Raw genomic sequence first — 16,844 nt, forward strand, 5'->3', positions numbered from 1 at the left:
ACATCTTCCTACCAAAGATGGTTGGTAAAGTTGGTGAGAGTCATTAAATATACTTTTCAGATAAGAGTCTGGTTTGAGTATCTAGAGCCAATGGGGGTTCAGTTTTCTGAGTCTGGGTCAATGGTTTCCCCATTCTCCACCATTTTGTCAATGCTCAGAATTGACACAAATTCTTCTCTTGATGTCACAGGGACATCTTGGGTCTTTTTTACGTCAGGAACTTAACACAAACCTGAGAGATGCCCTTCTCTGAGAATGAATTTACTATGCTGTGCTTAGGTGCCTCACTAAAGCCATTATTTTCATCCCTACCCACCATGTATGGGACAACCTCTGTATCCTTTATGTAGGAAGATTAAATCTATTCAAGGTAATTGTTCTTATAGGAGCAGCAGAAGTCTGGCACACAGTACTGCTTAACTCTCACATTCACAAACCTTGATGCATCCCACAGAGCTAAGCATACTTGTACTGCTTTTCATTATACAAAATAAGAATGCCATTCACAAACCTGCTCATGGAACCATTTCTTCTATTTAACCTTAAGTTTTGTTACAATATGTTTTAAAAATTGAATTCCAATAGTCTTCACTCCATTTCTTCTTGTCTGTCTCATATTAAAACACATACCATGACTGGAAACGTTTATACAAACCAGTTTTTTTTTTCTTTAAAAAAATAAAACCTACGTTTTGATTACTAGCTGGAAATACTTAAGAACCAGTCAAAGTGAGGCCAAAACGTCAAGGCAAGTGAATCAAGAAGAGGGCCCAGAAAGCGAAGCATAGTGATATATCTTTCTCCTTGGCTTTGCTAACAGAGGATGGCGTGGCCACTTCACTTGGATGGCCTGGAACAACATGGGGAACTTGAAACAAAGCTCAGGTCATCGATGTGATGGAGTAATCTCAGTGTGCGGGAAGGGAGTATAGTAAAGAGTCTAGCAGGGACCTCACCTCCACAAAAAATTTGGAGTGTCTAGTAGATTGACAGCTGACTGAGTACTCATGTAAGGCAAGAACTGACAGCCCTACTCTCATTCATACAAGCTTGCCTTCTGCACTCTCAAACACAAGGGCTTAAGAGAAATTTCTCCACCAGGTACTTATAAACACAGAGCTTTCCTGTTAGCAGTTACTCAAGGCTCCGCCCAACAGTTACCTAGCAACAGTCAGACAGGAGCTTGGCTTACTTATAATAGGACCCTCCCCCCTCCCGACCTCCGTCGTCTCTGCCTGCTTCTCTCTGTCTCTGTCTCTCTTTCTCTCTCTACTTCTCTCCCCATGGGTTCCTGGCTGGCCTCTTCCCTTCTTTCTCTCTCCTTCTGTCCTTCTCTGTCCCCTTTCTTTCCCTGCCTCTACTCCCTTCCCCAGACCTTCTTCCTAGGTCCCAAATAAACTTTGTTTTATACTAGACCTCTGTATGACCGATACCTCGGGAGGATGCCTCAGCAGGGCCCTCAAAGGCACCCTTCCTGCCTGCCGTCTCATACCGAATTTTACAAAACATATCATTTCCAGCCTGAATTATCTGAAAACCATCAATCTGAGTTGTGTGAGGAAGTCTTGTAATTTCTTTCGCTTTTGAGCAAGTGAATACAGTTCTCTTCTGGGAGCTCTTCCCCTCCCTGCCTCCTTCCTGAGCAGGACTATGGGGGGAGTCTGGTAGGCATCTCTAAGCTGAGGCTCAGCAATGGAATTTAGATGAAAAAGGTTACTGCTATCTAACTAGAGCTGTGGGAGCTGATGAGTGAACAATGAGAAGAGGGAATAAATTAAAGACTTTCGAACAGGAAGTCGAGGAGTCCTATGCATAAAGATTTAGATTATTAATAAGCAATGCCATCTATGTTCGTTTGTGGTGGTACTGCCTCAGGAATAAGTTCCACCTTGTTGGTAGGATCAAAACTGAGCTCATGCTCCCAGGCCTGGAACCCAGCTCTTGTCCTGCTTCTTCAGATGTTTTTCAGCTAAGCAGTCAAGGATGTCAAGAGGGAAGATGCTGTTATCTATTATCTAAACTAAGGCACACAGTCAGTCATCACTGTGCTGCCTGTCTTGACTTCACTGACTACGTGCAGCTAGCTTCCCTACTCCTTTGTTCCCTTATTATTCTAAATTCCAGGTCAGAATCCAGGAGGGGACTAGGCTGCCAAAGCTGACTCAAGGACCCTGGAACCAGGTGAGCCAGGTAAGGCCCAGTCACCAATGTGAACTCCCTTGCTTAACCCCTTGTGTTAAAATATGATTGGTCAATACAACAGCTCACCTCTCTCCCCCTTGCTTTGGGTTCCCATCCTATAAAAATGTGGTACAATCTCCCTTCAGGGACTTCAAATCCTGAACTGGTCACTTCCCTGCAAGCACAGAAAATAAAGCTTTCATTTTTAAGCACCTGTCTCTGAATGTGTTTTCTTAGCTTCCACCCTGAATCCAACAATACAGCTAGAAAATCGAATACAAAGGGGATGGTATTGAGATGGAAAAGAAATATTAAAAACAACGAACTTTGTATCAGCGTCAGGAGAACATGGGGAAATGATAATTCTGAGGAAAAACAGTGCTGTTACCTTGAGGTTATCTCTCCCAGGATGCTATCATTTTAAAAGTCATTTAAAGTCTTATTTTAATATGAAAAATATTTTTTCTAATTTTTTATTTTTCACAACAGACCTCACAATACAGAAAATTTCAGATTGAGATTTTTAATGTTGAATGGAAATGATGTTTGCAGTTAGTTTGAGATATAAAGAAGAATGACCAAAGATTATGTTGCTATTTGGGTGTATACTTAAAATCCTTGACTGTCTAGAAGGTACTATAAAACTTAAACAATTAGTATGTAAGATAAAATTAAATACAAGGCAGTGGTAACATATAAAATGTGTGATTAGAATGGAAGTGTTGGAACATCTGTGTGTTATTTTTTTCTAGTTTGCTTTTCTCTTGCTGTGATAAAACACTGACCAAAACTAATGGAGGAAGGAGGGGATTGTTTTATCTCACAACTCCCAGGTCACGGATCATCCTTGAGGAAAGTCAGGGCAAGAACTCAAAGAACAAGTATCAAGTAGAAACCATGGGGGCGGGGAAGCCTCTTCCAGGCGGGCTTGCTCCAGTTCCTGTTTGGCTAGCAGGGGTGGGATAGTGGGACGGTGGGTGGGAAGGTGATGGGTGGGTTGGGCGATTAGAGGGGGGTAAGATGGGGTCAGGAGGGTTGGGGATGGGATGAAGGATGAGGATGCTGGCCCTGCTCTCAACGGGGTGGGCTTTTCCAAGTGAATTAACAAACAAGATAATTCTCCCACAGACATGGCCACAGGCCAGTATGAACAGGGCATTCTCTTTATTGATGTTCCCTCTTCTAGGTAACGCTTGATTGTGACAAACTGAGAATAAATACTAAGTAGAATATATTGACTCTAAAACATGGAAATAGAGTTTTAAGTAGATATTGGAGTTTTATGTATTAAAATACTTGAGAAAATCTTTCTCATACACATACACACACACAGAAACAGAAAGCAAAATTAATAAACAAGTACAGGAAAAAATAGAATGAGAAAAGGGTGTGCACATGTGGTCATACACATACCCCCTTATCAAACTCCACAAAGGAAAACAAGCCCCACAATAAGGAAATAGCAGAGGGGGCATGGGAACATTTTACAACAAGGGAGATGCTTTAAAACTGAGAGCAGGCACACAGATTTGAACTGCCCCAGTATTTTTCAGAGTGTGTGAAGATTTGACAAGATGAACAAGAACTCCTGAAGAGAAGCTGCCTGCGAGGCTGCCTGGTTGCTCAGTGACTATGCGAGTTTGGAGCTATGCTGATCTCATAGGCTAACTACAGTTTCTTTGGGGCTAATTTTATGCAGTAAGAGACCATGCCTGGCCCACCTCTGTATCAGACCTAACAGTCTGATCAAGGGATAAAAACTTTGGAATGTATTAACATCACAAAGCCCTATTTACTACCAAAGAATAGGCTAAAGAATGCTATGAGATAACATTGTAGGTGTGCAGTTGAGGTCCCTCTACCTGCTGTATCTGCTCCCTCAAGGTTCCACCAATGGATTTTAAAATTGTCTTGATTTATAATGTTCTTTGTTCTGTCACTATAAAAATTCCATGAAACTGCTTTCATGCTGGAGCATTGTATCTGAGGATCTATGTTCCTAGGCCACACTCACCCACATTTAGCTTTAGAACAAACTATCTTTTATTCCCCTTGAGGCAAGAGCTGAGTTTTTTTGCATCAACAATACATAGTCTCTTATAACTAATTAATATTTAAAATATTTAACATTTTAAAAAAATAAAGGAAGGAAACGAGGCCTTGTGAAGGATAGTGGGAAATCACTTCATGTTTTCTTCATTTGCTTTTGCATCTTGGTGGGTAAAACCCTTCAAAATCGCATGGACGTAAAACTGGAAATAGAAATTTCATTCTTCAAAGAATTTTTGTTCAAGCAAACAATAACAGTGACAATGGGGACACAAATGCCTGTAATTGCAGCGGGTAGCTGAGGAAGTGGTGCAGGCCTGGTGCAGGCCATCAAAAGCCAGCCCTTTTTTAGGGCCTTTAAAAAAAAAAACCACCAGCCCAATTCAGGTCTTTATTCTCCTCATTTTGCTCTGGAGCTCACCCCAACCCCAGAAAAACCACCCATCAATAGAGAGACACAGGAAATTAAATTTCACCATTCACCAGAAATAGTCAAGCAATTATCTCCCCAATTACTCAGAATCAGTTTTTAAGTAACAAAAGTCAAATGATCAATCACTTTAGTGTTCTTCTTTCCATTCAAGCCTGGTAGAACTTTCCCAGCTGCTCTCATTACTTATGAACATCCATCCCTTCTGTCTCCTACATTTGTGTTTGTTAATAGGCTCAAGTCAGACTGCACCTCATTTAAGGATGACCCTTCTAGAGTGTAGAATTTTTGTTCCTGTGACAGTAAAGGCATTTCTTCCAGGTTTAACACAACCATTAGCCATCACAAAGCATAGCACCTTGGCCTTCCATCTCAACAAGGAAAAAGGAAGACCATACAGTAATAGCTACTTTATGGAATTAGGTAGATAGAAATCCAACAGAACCTGACCTAATGTTCCATCCATCATCATCTTGACTTTCATGTGACAGAAGATTGAACAAGCAATGGAACTCCTGAGATTCAGACCTTGAGCCATTTTTCATGCTTGGGTGGGATTGTTGGGTAATGTAGCTATTGAGCTCTATAAGCAACCTCAGTAAGCTTATTGGCTCAGCAAGAAAGACTGGGATGTAGTCATCTCTTAGAACTTTGCTGCCTTATCATTGGGTGAGAGATATTAGTGGGGTCAAAGGTTATTGGGGATAGTTTCTTTCCTCTACCATCTGAGGCTTATCAGACAAAGAACTGAAATACCAGGACTGATTAGAAGATTGGAGCTTTCTGGCCCTGGGTGGGGACATGCCTATCTGAACTGCCTGGAAGTCTTAAGATCATTGTCTAGTTGGAGGCTTTCTGGTAAAGAACAATGACCTCACTTATAAGTTAACCCAAGTGGGACTGTAGTCTCTAGCACAGGAAAATGCCCCTTAGGAAATCCTAATTCTAGAGATTCCAGAATTATCACGAAAGCCTACTTAAACCGTGGCACTATGGTCTCTTTGGTCACTGTCTACTCTCACCCTTGGAGGGTATACTCTGCTCCACCATGGTCCCATAATAGTCTCTGACTGATCTCCATTCTTGTCCCTTGAGGGTGAGCTTTGCTCTGTAACAATCTCTTTGGCCATTGCTCACTCCCACTCCTTGAGACTGTTTCCCTTTACTCTGAAGTAAGCCTTCTCTCCCTTCCATCTTATCTGAATTCTTTTAATGGTGATCACAAGGACCAGAATACTGAGGTGAGTCCAGAGTTACATCCTGGTGACATTGTCTGGGACAAATAGATATTCCTTTATATCTCCTCAGGAAAGCTCTTGCTACAGCCAGTCCACAGAATAACCATGTGATCCTCTGTGTTCTCTTGGTGCTCAGTACATACCTACTGGACTTCTTTGCATACAGCTTGTACACTAGTATTAGTTCATTTATTTCCATTGTCATCTAGAATGAATGATATGCCATTATCCATCAAGTTCTATAAACTCAAAACTGAGCTTTAATATTCAACAGCATAGGCCTTGCATGAGTAGTAATTGCAATGGATAAAATAAGCATACTATCTGTTCTAGGCATTGAGTTCCATCAAATATAGTACGTTAAGGTAGTAGCTCAAAGTGATATATTTCTTTCTTCCTCTCTCTCTCTCTCTCTCTCTCTCTCTCTCTCTCTCTCTCTCTCTCTCTCTCCCCCTTTCATCTCTTTTGGTTATCAATTGGTTGGATCTCTCTTGGGTTCTTTGGTGCTATTCTATTGAGAAGATACCTCAAGGATGACCAGAATGCATGCTAGAGATGGTTTGTTGACTCTCATGCCTGATGCTTAATACCCTAGCCTCACAGTCTCTCTTAGGCTCTCTGTGTGACTTGGTGATTATAGTACACAATTTGGTGGTTGCTGACTCCCTAAGTAGAAAGCAGAGCTAAATGGATATTTGAATGAAATCCCTAAGCTTGGTGCTAGGTCTCTTTCATCACATTCTGTTGATTAAACTACCACATGATCGTTCCATTTATAGGAAGGAAAGGAGAAGGATCATCTCTGAAAGGTTTGATTTCAGGTAACAAAAGCAATAATAACAAAACAAATGGGTGGAGATATTGTCATGGGGTTTTCAAAGCACCATTGGCTTCATGTATGGAATGCTCCCTCTGTGCTGTTCACAGTGTTAAACACATTGTACGCGTTAAGCCATTTAACATTTTTGACAGTGCTTTGAGATAGTTACCATTGCTATAATTTTTAAGTAATAGTAAGAACTGCACAAGGAGTCAAAATAAGTGTCTAAATCCTCACATCTAGCAAGCCCCAGAGACAACATGGCCATCAGAGTGTTCTAGAGTCTGAACACTTAATCACAGAAGGATTCAGTTGCTCCACTGTGACAACTAAGCAAATGTTTGACTTTAATGTCTGCTTTTGTGGATTAGCTCACAGAATTCCTTTTATACTTGATAAAATCTCAGGAAAAAATATTTTCCTCTCTGAAAAATGAATGGAGAAGGATGAAAAGCAAGAATGCAGAACCAAGGGGAAGTGCTCAATCTCAGAGGCTTGTTATTTAGCAGGTGACTATGTCTCCTTCACTCTTTGTGAGGGTCCCTTAACCAGGAAACCCTAAGCAGCCAGACCTCAGGCCTCGGACACCAGGGCCTTCCCTCTTTTACTTTCTGATTGGTACATTTTTCAAGTTATCTTGCTTGACATTAGTTTTTCTCTTAGCCATGAAAAACTCAAGGCTTTTACCACTTTAATCTCACTTGATCATGACCAACTTTCTCTGGGGTCCACTTTCTTACATCTCATCTGCTAGGGAGAACTGGGCATAGACAAGATACAGACATTCAAGTGAGTGCTGGCTAGCCTTCTTTGAGTCCCTGACATAAAGACAAGTTTTCACCATATTTATTTGTTAAATACCATGCACTCATTATGAACTGCCAATGTAATCTAGTTCCCCACTGGCCTATCACACTAGATCCCAAAGGTTGTTGCTTTCCCCCTGATGTTTAATAATAATGTATAATATCTTAATATTTTGGCCTGATTCAATTAATTTTGTAAAATTTCATCATGACATGTATTACTTTCTGGTAAAGGAAGCATATTAAATGTGGTGCCATAATTTATTTTTCCGTTGCTCTGATAAACTACTTGTCAAATGAAACTTAAGGGAGAAAGGGTTTGATTCAGCTTACAGTTCAGTCAAAATGGCAGGAGCTTGAAGCATCAGCTCCCATTTCATCCACAAGCAGGAAGGAGAGAGCCATCAATACCTGTGCTCAGCTCCTTTTTCCAGGGTCCCAAGTACAAGGAATCGTGCTGCTCACTTTTAAGTGGCTCTTCCTATTTCAATAAATCTAATCAACCTGCTTCATCATAGGCATGCCCAGAGGATAAATACTACTTCCCACGTATGTCTGGATTTCAGATATTAGACAAGCTGATAATTAACACTATCACACATGGTTGTCTAGATAACAGATGATTGTCTGGAAAGTATGTGTAATGCAAAGGAGGCTGGGGAGATGGCTCAGTGGTTAAGAGTACTTGCTGTTCTTCTAGAGGACCTGAGTTTGGTTCCCAACACCCACACCAGGCAGTTCACAAAGAGAAAAAGAAACTCTGAAAGGAAATACCCAGTAACACCCACCACTTGTGATGGCCTCAGTTAGTGGTGGTTTTTTGTTTGTTTGTTTGTTTATGCATGAATTTTTATATTTTAAAGTGTGCCATACATAATGCATATACATTATTCATGTGGTGATAACTGTGATGGTTAATTTTTATCTTGACTTGTTTTACTGAGAAATGCCTGCATGGTTCAGTCCTAAGGGAGGACCTACCCTAGACATAAACAGCACAATTCTGGATGGATCTTGGTTATAATTAAGAGAGGTAAAGGAGTAGTCCTACTAGTATCCACTCTCTTTCTCTGATTCATGTCAGGGGGTGTATAGCCCTGCCACACTTCCTGATGCCCTGATAGTTTGCCTTGCCTCAGGCGCAAGGCAATGATCTACACACTGCCACAAACTGAATCTTTTGGAACCATCAGTAAAACCAAACCCTTAAAACCAAACCCTTCATCTCTTAAATTGTTCCTTTCCTGGCATGTCATATCAATGAAAAGTCTGGCTTGAGAGTTGGTTCCTAATTACTTCTAGTGAACTAAGAAGGCTACCATCCTGAATGTTCAGCAGGGTGTAGGACTCTGATCTCTGGCCAGCACAGTAAACTTAAATATTAAAACATAACACAGCCTTTTTTTTTATTCTCTATGACACTTTAAAAAGTTATAACTCAGAAAAGTCAAAACTTCTGGGCAGTCCCCTGGAGACTAAGTTTGTTCAGCTGGAAGTGCCCCAGTAATAGTAAATGAGGTATGTCTGTCAGCTCCTTCCCTACATAGTTTGCTGTTAGAAGCTTAGGAAGGCTGTCTTGAAAGCATCATTTTCCCATCATGGACCATCTTCATTTTTCTCAGGACTGATCATGCCTGCTGCTCCTGCCAACAGCATCTCTGGTCATGTCTGCAACCTCTGGAAAACTCTCTCTGTGGATCTCAGCTGTGCTCCTTGCACAGCTTGCAATTTTTTAATTACCAGTGAACCACACCACCGAGTCCTAGAGAGGCAGCTTCCTCGGCATCAGGATGGGTCTAGTTGGCCCGAGAGTTAGTTCCTAATTACTTCTGGGGAACTATGAGGGCAGCCATCCTGACTGCTCAGCTGGGTATAGGACTCTGATCTCAGGGTGCCAAAATCACTCCTTCTCATTTCCCCTAGATTCAGTAGGGTTTACACTTATTAATTCCTGCAAATCAAAATGAAGCTGCTCTCTGAGGTCGAACACAGTGGTTGTTCACACATGTTATGAAGGAAAATAATGACCTGGAGTTTACATGGAGTTTCATTTTATCATTCCCACAGAAGAGGGAAATATCTATTGAACATTCCCTGGGTGCTAGACACTGTGATGAGCTTCTGTGAGAGAGGAGTTTCTCTCAAGTATCTCCATTTTGGAGTTGAGCGAATTTAATCACAGACAGGTTTTTAAGAGAGCATATTCCTCTAACAAGCAAAACTGTCATTCAGTTTGGTGATAAGTCTCTGATGAGAAACACATGAAGAATTCGTTCTTAATCACTGTAGTAATCACTGAAAACAGTTTAATATGGTGCATTATTGTGGAATCTTGGCTACTTGTCAGTTGCCAATATAGAATGCGATGACCAAGGAAACTCATAAAATGTTTAATTTGAGGCTCATAGTTCCAGATGGTTAGAGTCCATGACAACCATGGTGGAGATGGTGATAGCAGGTAGGCAAGCATGGCACTGGAGCAGTAGCTGAGAGCTCACATCTTACCCAGACATATAGACAGAGATGGCCAACTGAAAGTGGTGTATATTTTTGAAACCTTAAAGCCCACCACCTGGTGATACACATCTGCTAACAAGGCCAAGCGGTTCTACCAACTAGGGACCAGCTATTTAAATACACAAACCTGTGGGGACCATTTTCATTCAAACTACTACATATGGGTTTTAGAGTCAGATATGTGTGGCTTTAACAGACTCTGGATTTGTAAGCAGTGTAACCCTAATGGGAATTTTGTGTGGTAACTTGGGAAGGGGACTTGGATGCAGAGCATCCAGAGTGCATGACCTGGACCCCAGGAGGAATGAAAGCAGAGTTCCTGGCCTGTAGGGATGAGCAATTGTGGGCCCGGGTCCTGACGCTGCTGATGCGGGGGCTGCGCAATGCCTTAGTTAAAAGTAGACAATGCATAGTCGTGAGATATTTTATTATAGAAAAGAGAAAAGAAGCTGGCCATGTGGAGAGAAAGAAAGGAGAGGAAGGAGAGGAGAAGAGAAGGAGAGAGAAAGGAAGGGAAGAAAGCAAAGAGAGCAAGAGAGAAAGAGAGGAAGCAAGAGAGAGAGGAGGGTGGCAAACCACCCCTTATATTGTGAGGCTGGGCTATCTGTCTGTGGGGCAGGGCATGCCTGGCTGTGGTCAGATGACTAGGGGTAGGTTCCAGCTAGAGCTTGAGGCATTGTCTATGTGACAGAACCACACAGCTCCTGCGGGAGTGTTGTGAGAGGTTATGACTGAAACAGGAGCCAGGGACCCAGGAGGTGTGGCTGAACTCCTTCTGTCCCCTTGCAGGCAGAAGTTATTGCCCACTGGGGCTCCAGAGTTCCAGAGCTGGGCCCAGGTTGCCTGAACAGACCACTGCCCAACAACCAATGACCTTTGTATTCTCTTTAACCTTTCACCTTCACTGTGAGACACTGAATTAAATGAAAAGACTCTCCAGAGGACTGTCACTGTGCTTAGCAAAATGCATAGGGGCCTAGGCTACACAAACATAGGGTTGCCTTTGTTTATGCTGACAGGCAGGGATTTTCATGATACTCCCTACTTAGCCATCTTAGAAAGAAGTGAGTTCTTTACCCCAAGAATATTTAAACTGAGTTTTGATTGGGTCTCACAGGGATGTAGCTGAGGGGTGGCACTTCCTTGCCATGACTCTTAGACTACCCCACCTCCTTAGAATTCTTATTTTATTGTTTTGTTTAGATTACCATCAAAACTTGCCAAAACAAGCAAATGTTAAGTATATATTCCCTCACGCCAAGAAAGAAACAGTAAGTTATCAAGTGACTGGTGCTTGTGTTCCCATGGAACCACAGACTGCAGAGTGGAATTGTGCTACATATGGCAGACACAGGAAACTGACAGCTGGGCAGCATCTAGCAGCCCATTCTGATATTCCCAGAGTCCAACTTAATCCTGGTAATAAAACTGCCTCATAAGGCTCTGTAGGTAGCACCTTACCTATATAGCACCAAGGACTAGATAAAATAATTCACTAAAATGTGGGCCCACCATCCTTCACCAAGGTCTTTGGGGCTGGGAATTCAGAATATTGTGAATGAAAAACCATATGGCCCGTGTGCTGCATTCTGTAAACTGTGCTTATTAATGTCTGGAGCAACTCCTGGTTATTCTGCAGTAAGACACATGGGTAGAGTCACAGAGCGGGGTTTGCAGGATGGACTTTGCCGAAAACATTAGCCACAAATGTCTGTCAGTATTTCCAAGCCTTCTGACTTTGAAAATGTAAAGACGGGATCAGCAGACTGACTTGAGTAACAGTGTTATACCAGGGTGATTTGGAGAAAAGTTTACCCACAGGGCATAGTGTACACAGTTAAATGAGAATTTTTTGAGCAGATTACAGAAAACAATACAAGTTTTTAAAGTTTCCTTACATTTAAATAACATCCCACACAGATTTACAAAGCTGATTTCGGAAATCTGCAGCAGAGTGGCGGTTGAGTCTGAGTGCAAGGCTAATTGGCGATTTTCCATTTCTTATTTTACTTTTGGATCTTTTTCTTAAATTTCTATCAACACTAGGAAGAATTTTAGTAACAAACAAACCCACTTTATTTTTGTGTGTGTGTGTGTGTGTGTGTGTGTGTGTGTGTGTGTGTGTCTTTCACTGTTGGCACTGGGGCTGCTTATACATCCAGCATACCCCAGGCTGGATCACATCCTCTGCTTGGGCCTCCAGAGGGTCTCAGCCAGAGCAGGGCTTATGGAGAAAGGCCTGGAAGGAAGCACTCGAATAATGACTCTGTCTCTTCCAAGATGCCAAGGAGCCACAGCATCAAGGTTCTGAGGCCCGTTAAGAAGAATAAAAGGGCACTAGAAACCAAACCCCAAGTCTCCTTTTCCCAGCTCTGATGTGTTACAGGGAAGCAAGCAGGCCCATGCCCTTACTTCTGAAAGCGTCATTGTGCTGCAGGGAATGAGGCTTCATGCAGTTGAATGGATTTCTAGGGAAGCCATTAGTGTGGTGCGCTGTGCCCTGTGGGTAATCTTTTCTTCAAATCACCCTGGTATAACACTGTTACTCAAGTCAGTCTGCTGATCTCTTCTTTACATTTTCAAAGTCAGAAGGCTTGGAAACACTGACAGACATTTGTGGCTAATGTTTTCAGCAAAGTCCAACCTGCAAACCGTGCTCTGTGACTCTGCCCATGTGTCCTACTGCAGAATAACCAGGAGTTGCTCCAGACATCAATAAGCACAGTTTACAGAACGCAGCACACGGGCCATATGGTTTTTCATTCATAGTATTCTGAATTCCCAGCCCCAAAGACCTTGGTGAAGGATGGTGGGCCCATCCTAGTCAAAGAAAAGCCTATTCAAAACAGCTAGCTTGCTAACTTCAGAAGCCCTCTAGAAGAATCACAACATCTGGAGTTTCTGAGTTCCCGCGGCGCTTTTTTTTTCCCCTATCAGTCTCCTCATTATCCCCAAACTGATTTGCTTAACACTTGGAAATGCTCTTGGAGGACAAGGACCAATCTTGTTGATCTTTGTAGGTGATGTGCTTAGCCCAGCGCCTCCATAAAGCATGGAGGAGTAAATACTTTTGATAGAGTGGTGGAATTGTATAGAAAGATGTAGCAGACACTTGTATGGCATTTATCTGTACCTATGTGAAACGTGTGAGTGTATGCACTTGTGAAATATGCAGGGAGGTAAACATATATTTCCTGGTGTGTGTGAATAGTGTCTTATTTTCTCAGTCATTCATTTGTATTCATTCATTCATTCACTATAAAAGTCCCTAATAGGAAACCCCATAATGATTTAACTGTTCGTTGAAGTCTCAGCTCAGGACCCCCAAGACTAAGTTCTCAGCATAAGGGAGATTGATTTGCCCCAGAGGGACAGAGGGCAGGGGTAAGGGACAAAGACAGGAGATAGAGGAAGAGAGAGAGGAGGGGAAGGGAACAAAAGAGAGGGGAGAAAAGAGACAAAGGAGAGGGGGAAGGAATGTTTGTCTTGGAGGGGGACAAGGACTGCCTCTAGATAGAGAGGAGACAGATATGGCCCATAGGAAAATGGTGGTTTATAAAAGCAAAGGGAAACCCCGTGTTAGGATGTGGTGTTTAATTTTAATTGGGCGCACTGTTTAGGTGAGTCAAAGGGGCTTTTGACGGTTGGGCTTCAATGGTTGATAGCTGCATCCTGGTAGTCAGCCTCAGGAGGAGGAAGTGGCCAAGTAAGGGACTGGACCTTGCCGGCTAGTAATCTAATCTTTCTTTTTTTTTTTTTCAAGGCAGGGTGAAAGGGGGAAAGAGCAAGCAAGGCCTGCCAGAGGCATGCTCACCATGCTCCAGCTGGCCAGACTCCCTTCAACTTGTGTTCTTCCCAGTCCACAGGTCAAAATCTAATCACCAAGGTGATGGTGGTAAAGCATGGGACTGTAAGGAGGTGATCAGGGCACACTGGCAGAGTTCCCAAGTAACATTTATACCTCCACAAGGGAGATCCCAGAGGACTCTTCCTATCCATTCCTACAGGTAAGAACACAGCAAAGGGATTCCAGCTATGAGCCAGGAAGAAGGTTCTTAGTGGAGATTTCCCTGCCTATAGCTTGTCCTGGGACTTCTCAGGGTACAGAACTGTGAACACGTTGGTTATGAGTCACCCAGCTAAGGCATTTCCTTATAGAAACCCAAGCTGACCAATACAGAGAGTAGGGAATTAGGTCTCACTCACAAAGGGTCATTTGAAATTCAGTTATAGGATTGTAAAGGATTTCACCTTGAGGAATCGTATGTCCAAATGCACAGTGGTGTTCTTGTTACTTTGGCCAGCACAAGGACATGGACATTGTTTTCTGGAACTTGCCTCAGGATTCTAAAGTTCCATGCGTTTAGAATCTGCCACCTGGAGTTAATTAACTACGTTAAGATTAAGGAAGGGGCTGCCCCACCCCAGGGAGCGGGGCTCAGAGCAGCACAGTGCAGTTCTCTCAGTTCTCAGTGTGGAGGCAAAGTTCTGTACTTCCAACTACACTCTCACAGATGTGTAGTTGCATTCTCTGGTTATATCTTGGTGACCACTACAGTTCCTTCTCCCATGCACCAGAAGGATATGGGGCTGGGAACTGTGGTCTAGCTCAGCACTTCTGGAGTCTGTAAACGCTCAGATTCTGATTCAGGGCTCTTGGCTTGGTGCCTAGGGTTCTGTATTTCTTATAGTCTCCAGGATAATGCAAATGCTGATACAGTCTGTGATTACAGTGACCAAATCTCACAGATCAGGAAATATTGGTCAGGAAACCCTGGACAGTTGGTCAGGAACCCCTCAGGCAGTGAGAATCACACAGAGCATACAGAGGCAGCTTTCATTTGTGTAGTGCTGCTGTGCATGCATTTCTCAAATGTGTGTGTGTGTGTGTGTGTGTGTGTGTTCCTTTAGTGTTGTTCTCTTTCTGTCTTAAGACTGACCCGCAGCAACTCTATGGGGACTAACTGATCTGAGCATACGAAAGAGGACAGAGTAAAGACAAGTTTGCATTGATGGAGATACATATTCTCTGAGTTCTGGGAACTTCACAAGGCAGATTTCCACTGCTGAGGTGTAGGGCAGGCAAATGGGAAAGTGGGTGGCTCCAGGTTAACCCCAGCAAAAAAACAGTGCATATGAGACGGTGGTAATGTGTTCCCAGCTAGTTATTGTCAAGTTCATTTTTAGGGTATTTTAAAGCAGAAATCATTAAGATCAATTTTAGAGAGTATTTTAAAAAGCCGTTTCCAAGATGATAGGTATCGAACTAAAACCAAGTACCAAAATCCTTGAGAGGGATAAACTCTCCTCTCAATAAATGAGGCACCATCACAGGATGAAGTCAGAGACAATGGGAAGAGAATCTCAACTACTAGTTAGATGGGGACACATAGTAAATCTCTCAGGAATGGTCAATGAAATTCCACAGTGCTCCCCAAGAGGAACATGGGTCTGAGAGTAAAGCCTGCTGCCGTGTGGGTTGGCAAGTGGTTCTGAAATACATTTTCATTTGGGTTCCCAGTACTTGTGAGTGTGCCCTTATTGGAGAAAGGGTCCTTCTAGGTGTAACTGAAGATTTTGGTATGAAATAATTTGGGGTTAATCTGGGTAAGTCCTAGATTAAATAGCAAGTGTCTTTTACAGAGGTGGAGGGAGAGTTGAGACAAGCAGAACAGGAGTCTAATGTCTTCGTTAGGAACAGAGAAGATTAGAGCAATTCAACCCCAAGTCAAGGAATGCTGGGAGCCAACAGAAGCTAGGGAAGCAGAGAAGACCCTGCAGAGCCAGCCCCGCTCTGACAACACCTCTCTTTGAACTTGGACCCTTAAGAAGTATGAAAGGATGAATTTCTGTTGTCTTAAGCCCCGCCTGACGGTTACAACAATCCTTGAGCATCTGCCCTGTGGTTGGTTTCTTCCTTTACCACAACCCTTAATGCATATCCAATATACAAAACTGTACATTGTTCCATTTATCCTAGATCATAGTTTGGAGTCTGAGAACTCATCCCCTTTAATGAAGCTACAGATGACTCATCTACAGATGACTCAGCTGTCAGCAGTGCCTCCTCCCACCCCTGACCCCCTCTATCCCCCCATCCCTGATCCATGCCTCAGGCTTCCTATTCCCACTGTGGTGAATTGGACTCCCATTATTACACTCTGTTCCTTCCCAGGAAAAGATTGGCCAAGGGTGCTGAAGTTTAGAGATACTATGGATGATAAAAGGATGCACCTGCTTCAGCCACAGAGAAAAAAGCTGAGATACTCTGAACTGACAAGCCCATCTTCAGACTGTGTGCCAGAGAGTTCCCTGCTCACTCCTCTGCAGTAAGAATAAGGGCCTAGGATGGGATCCAGCTTCCCCATCCTGTGGGACAGAGGTTAGTCTGCCCAGCGCTGACCCCCATGGGGTCTGTGGGTGCTCATGTTACCAGAGCTTTTCCACTGGGTTATAGCTGTGCCTGCTCTAAGTCAGCATCCACTTGCCATATAGAACCATTTTCTGTGTACCACCAAGTGCTCCTCTGGGAGTCACTGAAAACCAAGTTGTTCTTCCCCCTGTAGGCCATATTCCCCTCATCCAGATGGCTCTGTAATTTCTTAGCCATCGGCAGAGTTAGGTAACTCCCCCCAGGATCACACAGCTGTGAAGTCAAACAAGGGCTTGAGAGACATTCAGATCCTTTTAACACATCCCATCCTCTCTGGTGCTATCATCCCACTTCTCAGCTTGCATCAGATCAGTGAGGCCAAGTCAAAAAGTCGGTAAAGTCAATAAATATCTAAGTAAACCAAATTCAG

The 16,844-nt window shown here is 42.9% G+C and overlaps 1 protein-coding gene and 1 long non-coding RNA gene across 4 annotated transcripts in view; one reads left to right on the forward strand and one right to left on the reverse strand.

Annotated features, from left to right (window-relative positions):
• Positions 1 to 16,844, reverse strand: part of Clnk (cytokine dependent hematopoietic cell linker) — a 183,335-nt gene that overhangs the window by 150,108 nt on the left and 16,383 nt on the right. The window lies entirely within an intron of this gene.
• LOC116070535 lies at positions 13,905 to 16,361 on the forward strand. Its single transcript, XR_004110450.1, has 3 exons — positions 13,905 to 14,048; positions 15,737 to 15,872; positions 16,217 to 16,361. It is a non-coding gene; the product is annotated as an uncharacterized LOC116070535 (long non-coding RNA).

Source organism: Mastomys coucha, unplaced genomic scaffold (assembly GCF_008632895.1).
Source record: "Mastomys coucha isolate ucsf_1 unplaced genomic scaffold, UCSF_Mcou_1 pScaffold22, whole genome shotgun sequence".
Taxonomy (NCBI): Eukaryota; Metazoa; Chordata; class Mammalia; order Rodentia; family Muridae; genus Mastomys; species Mastomys coucha.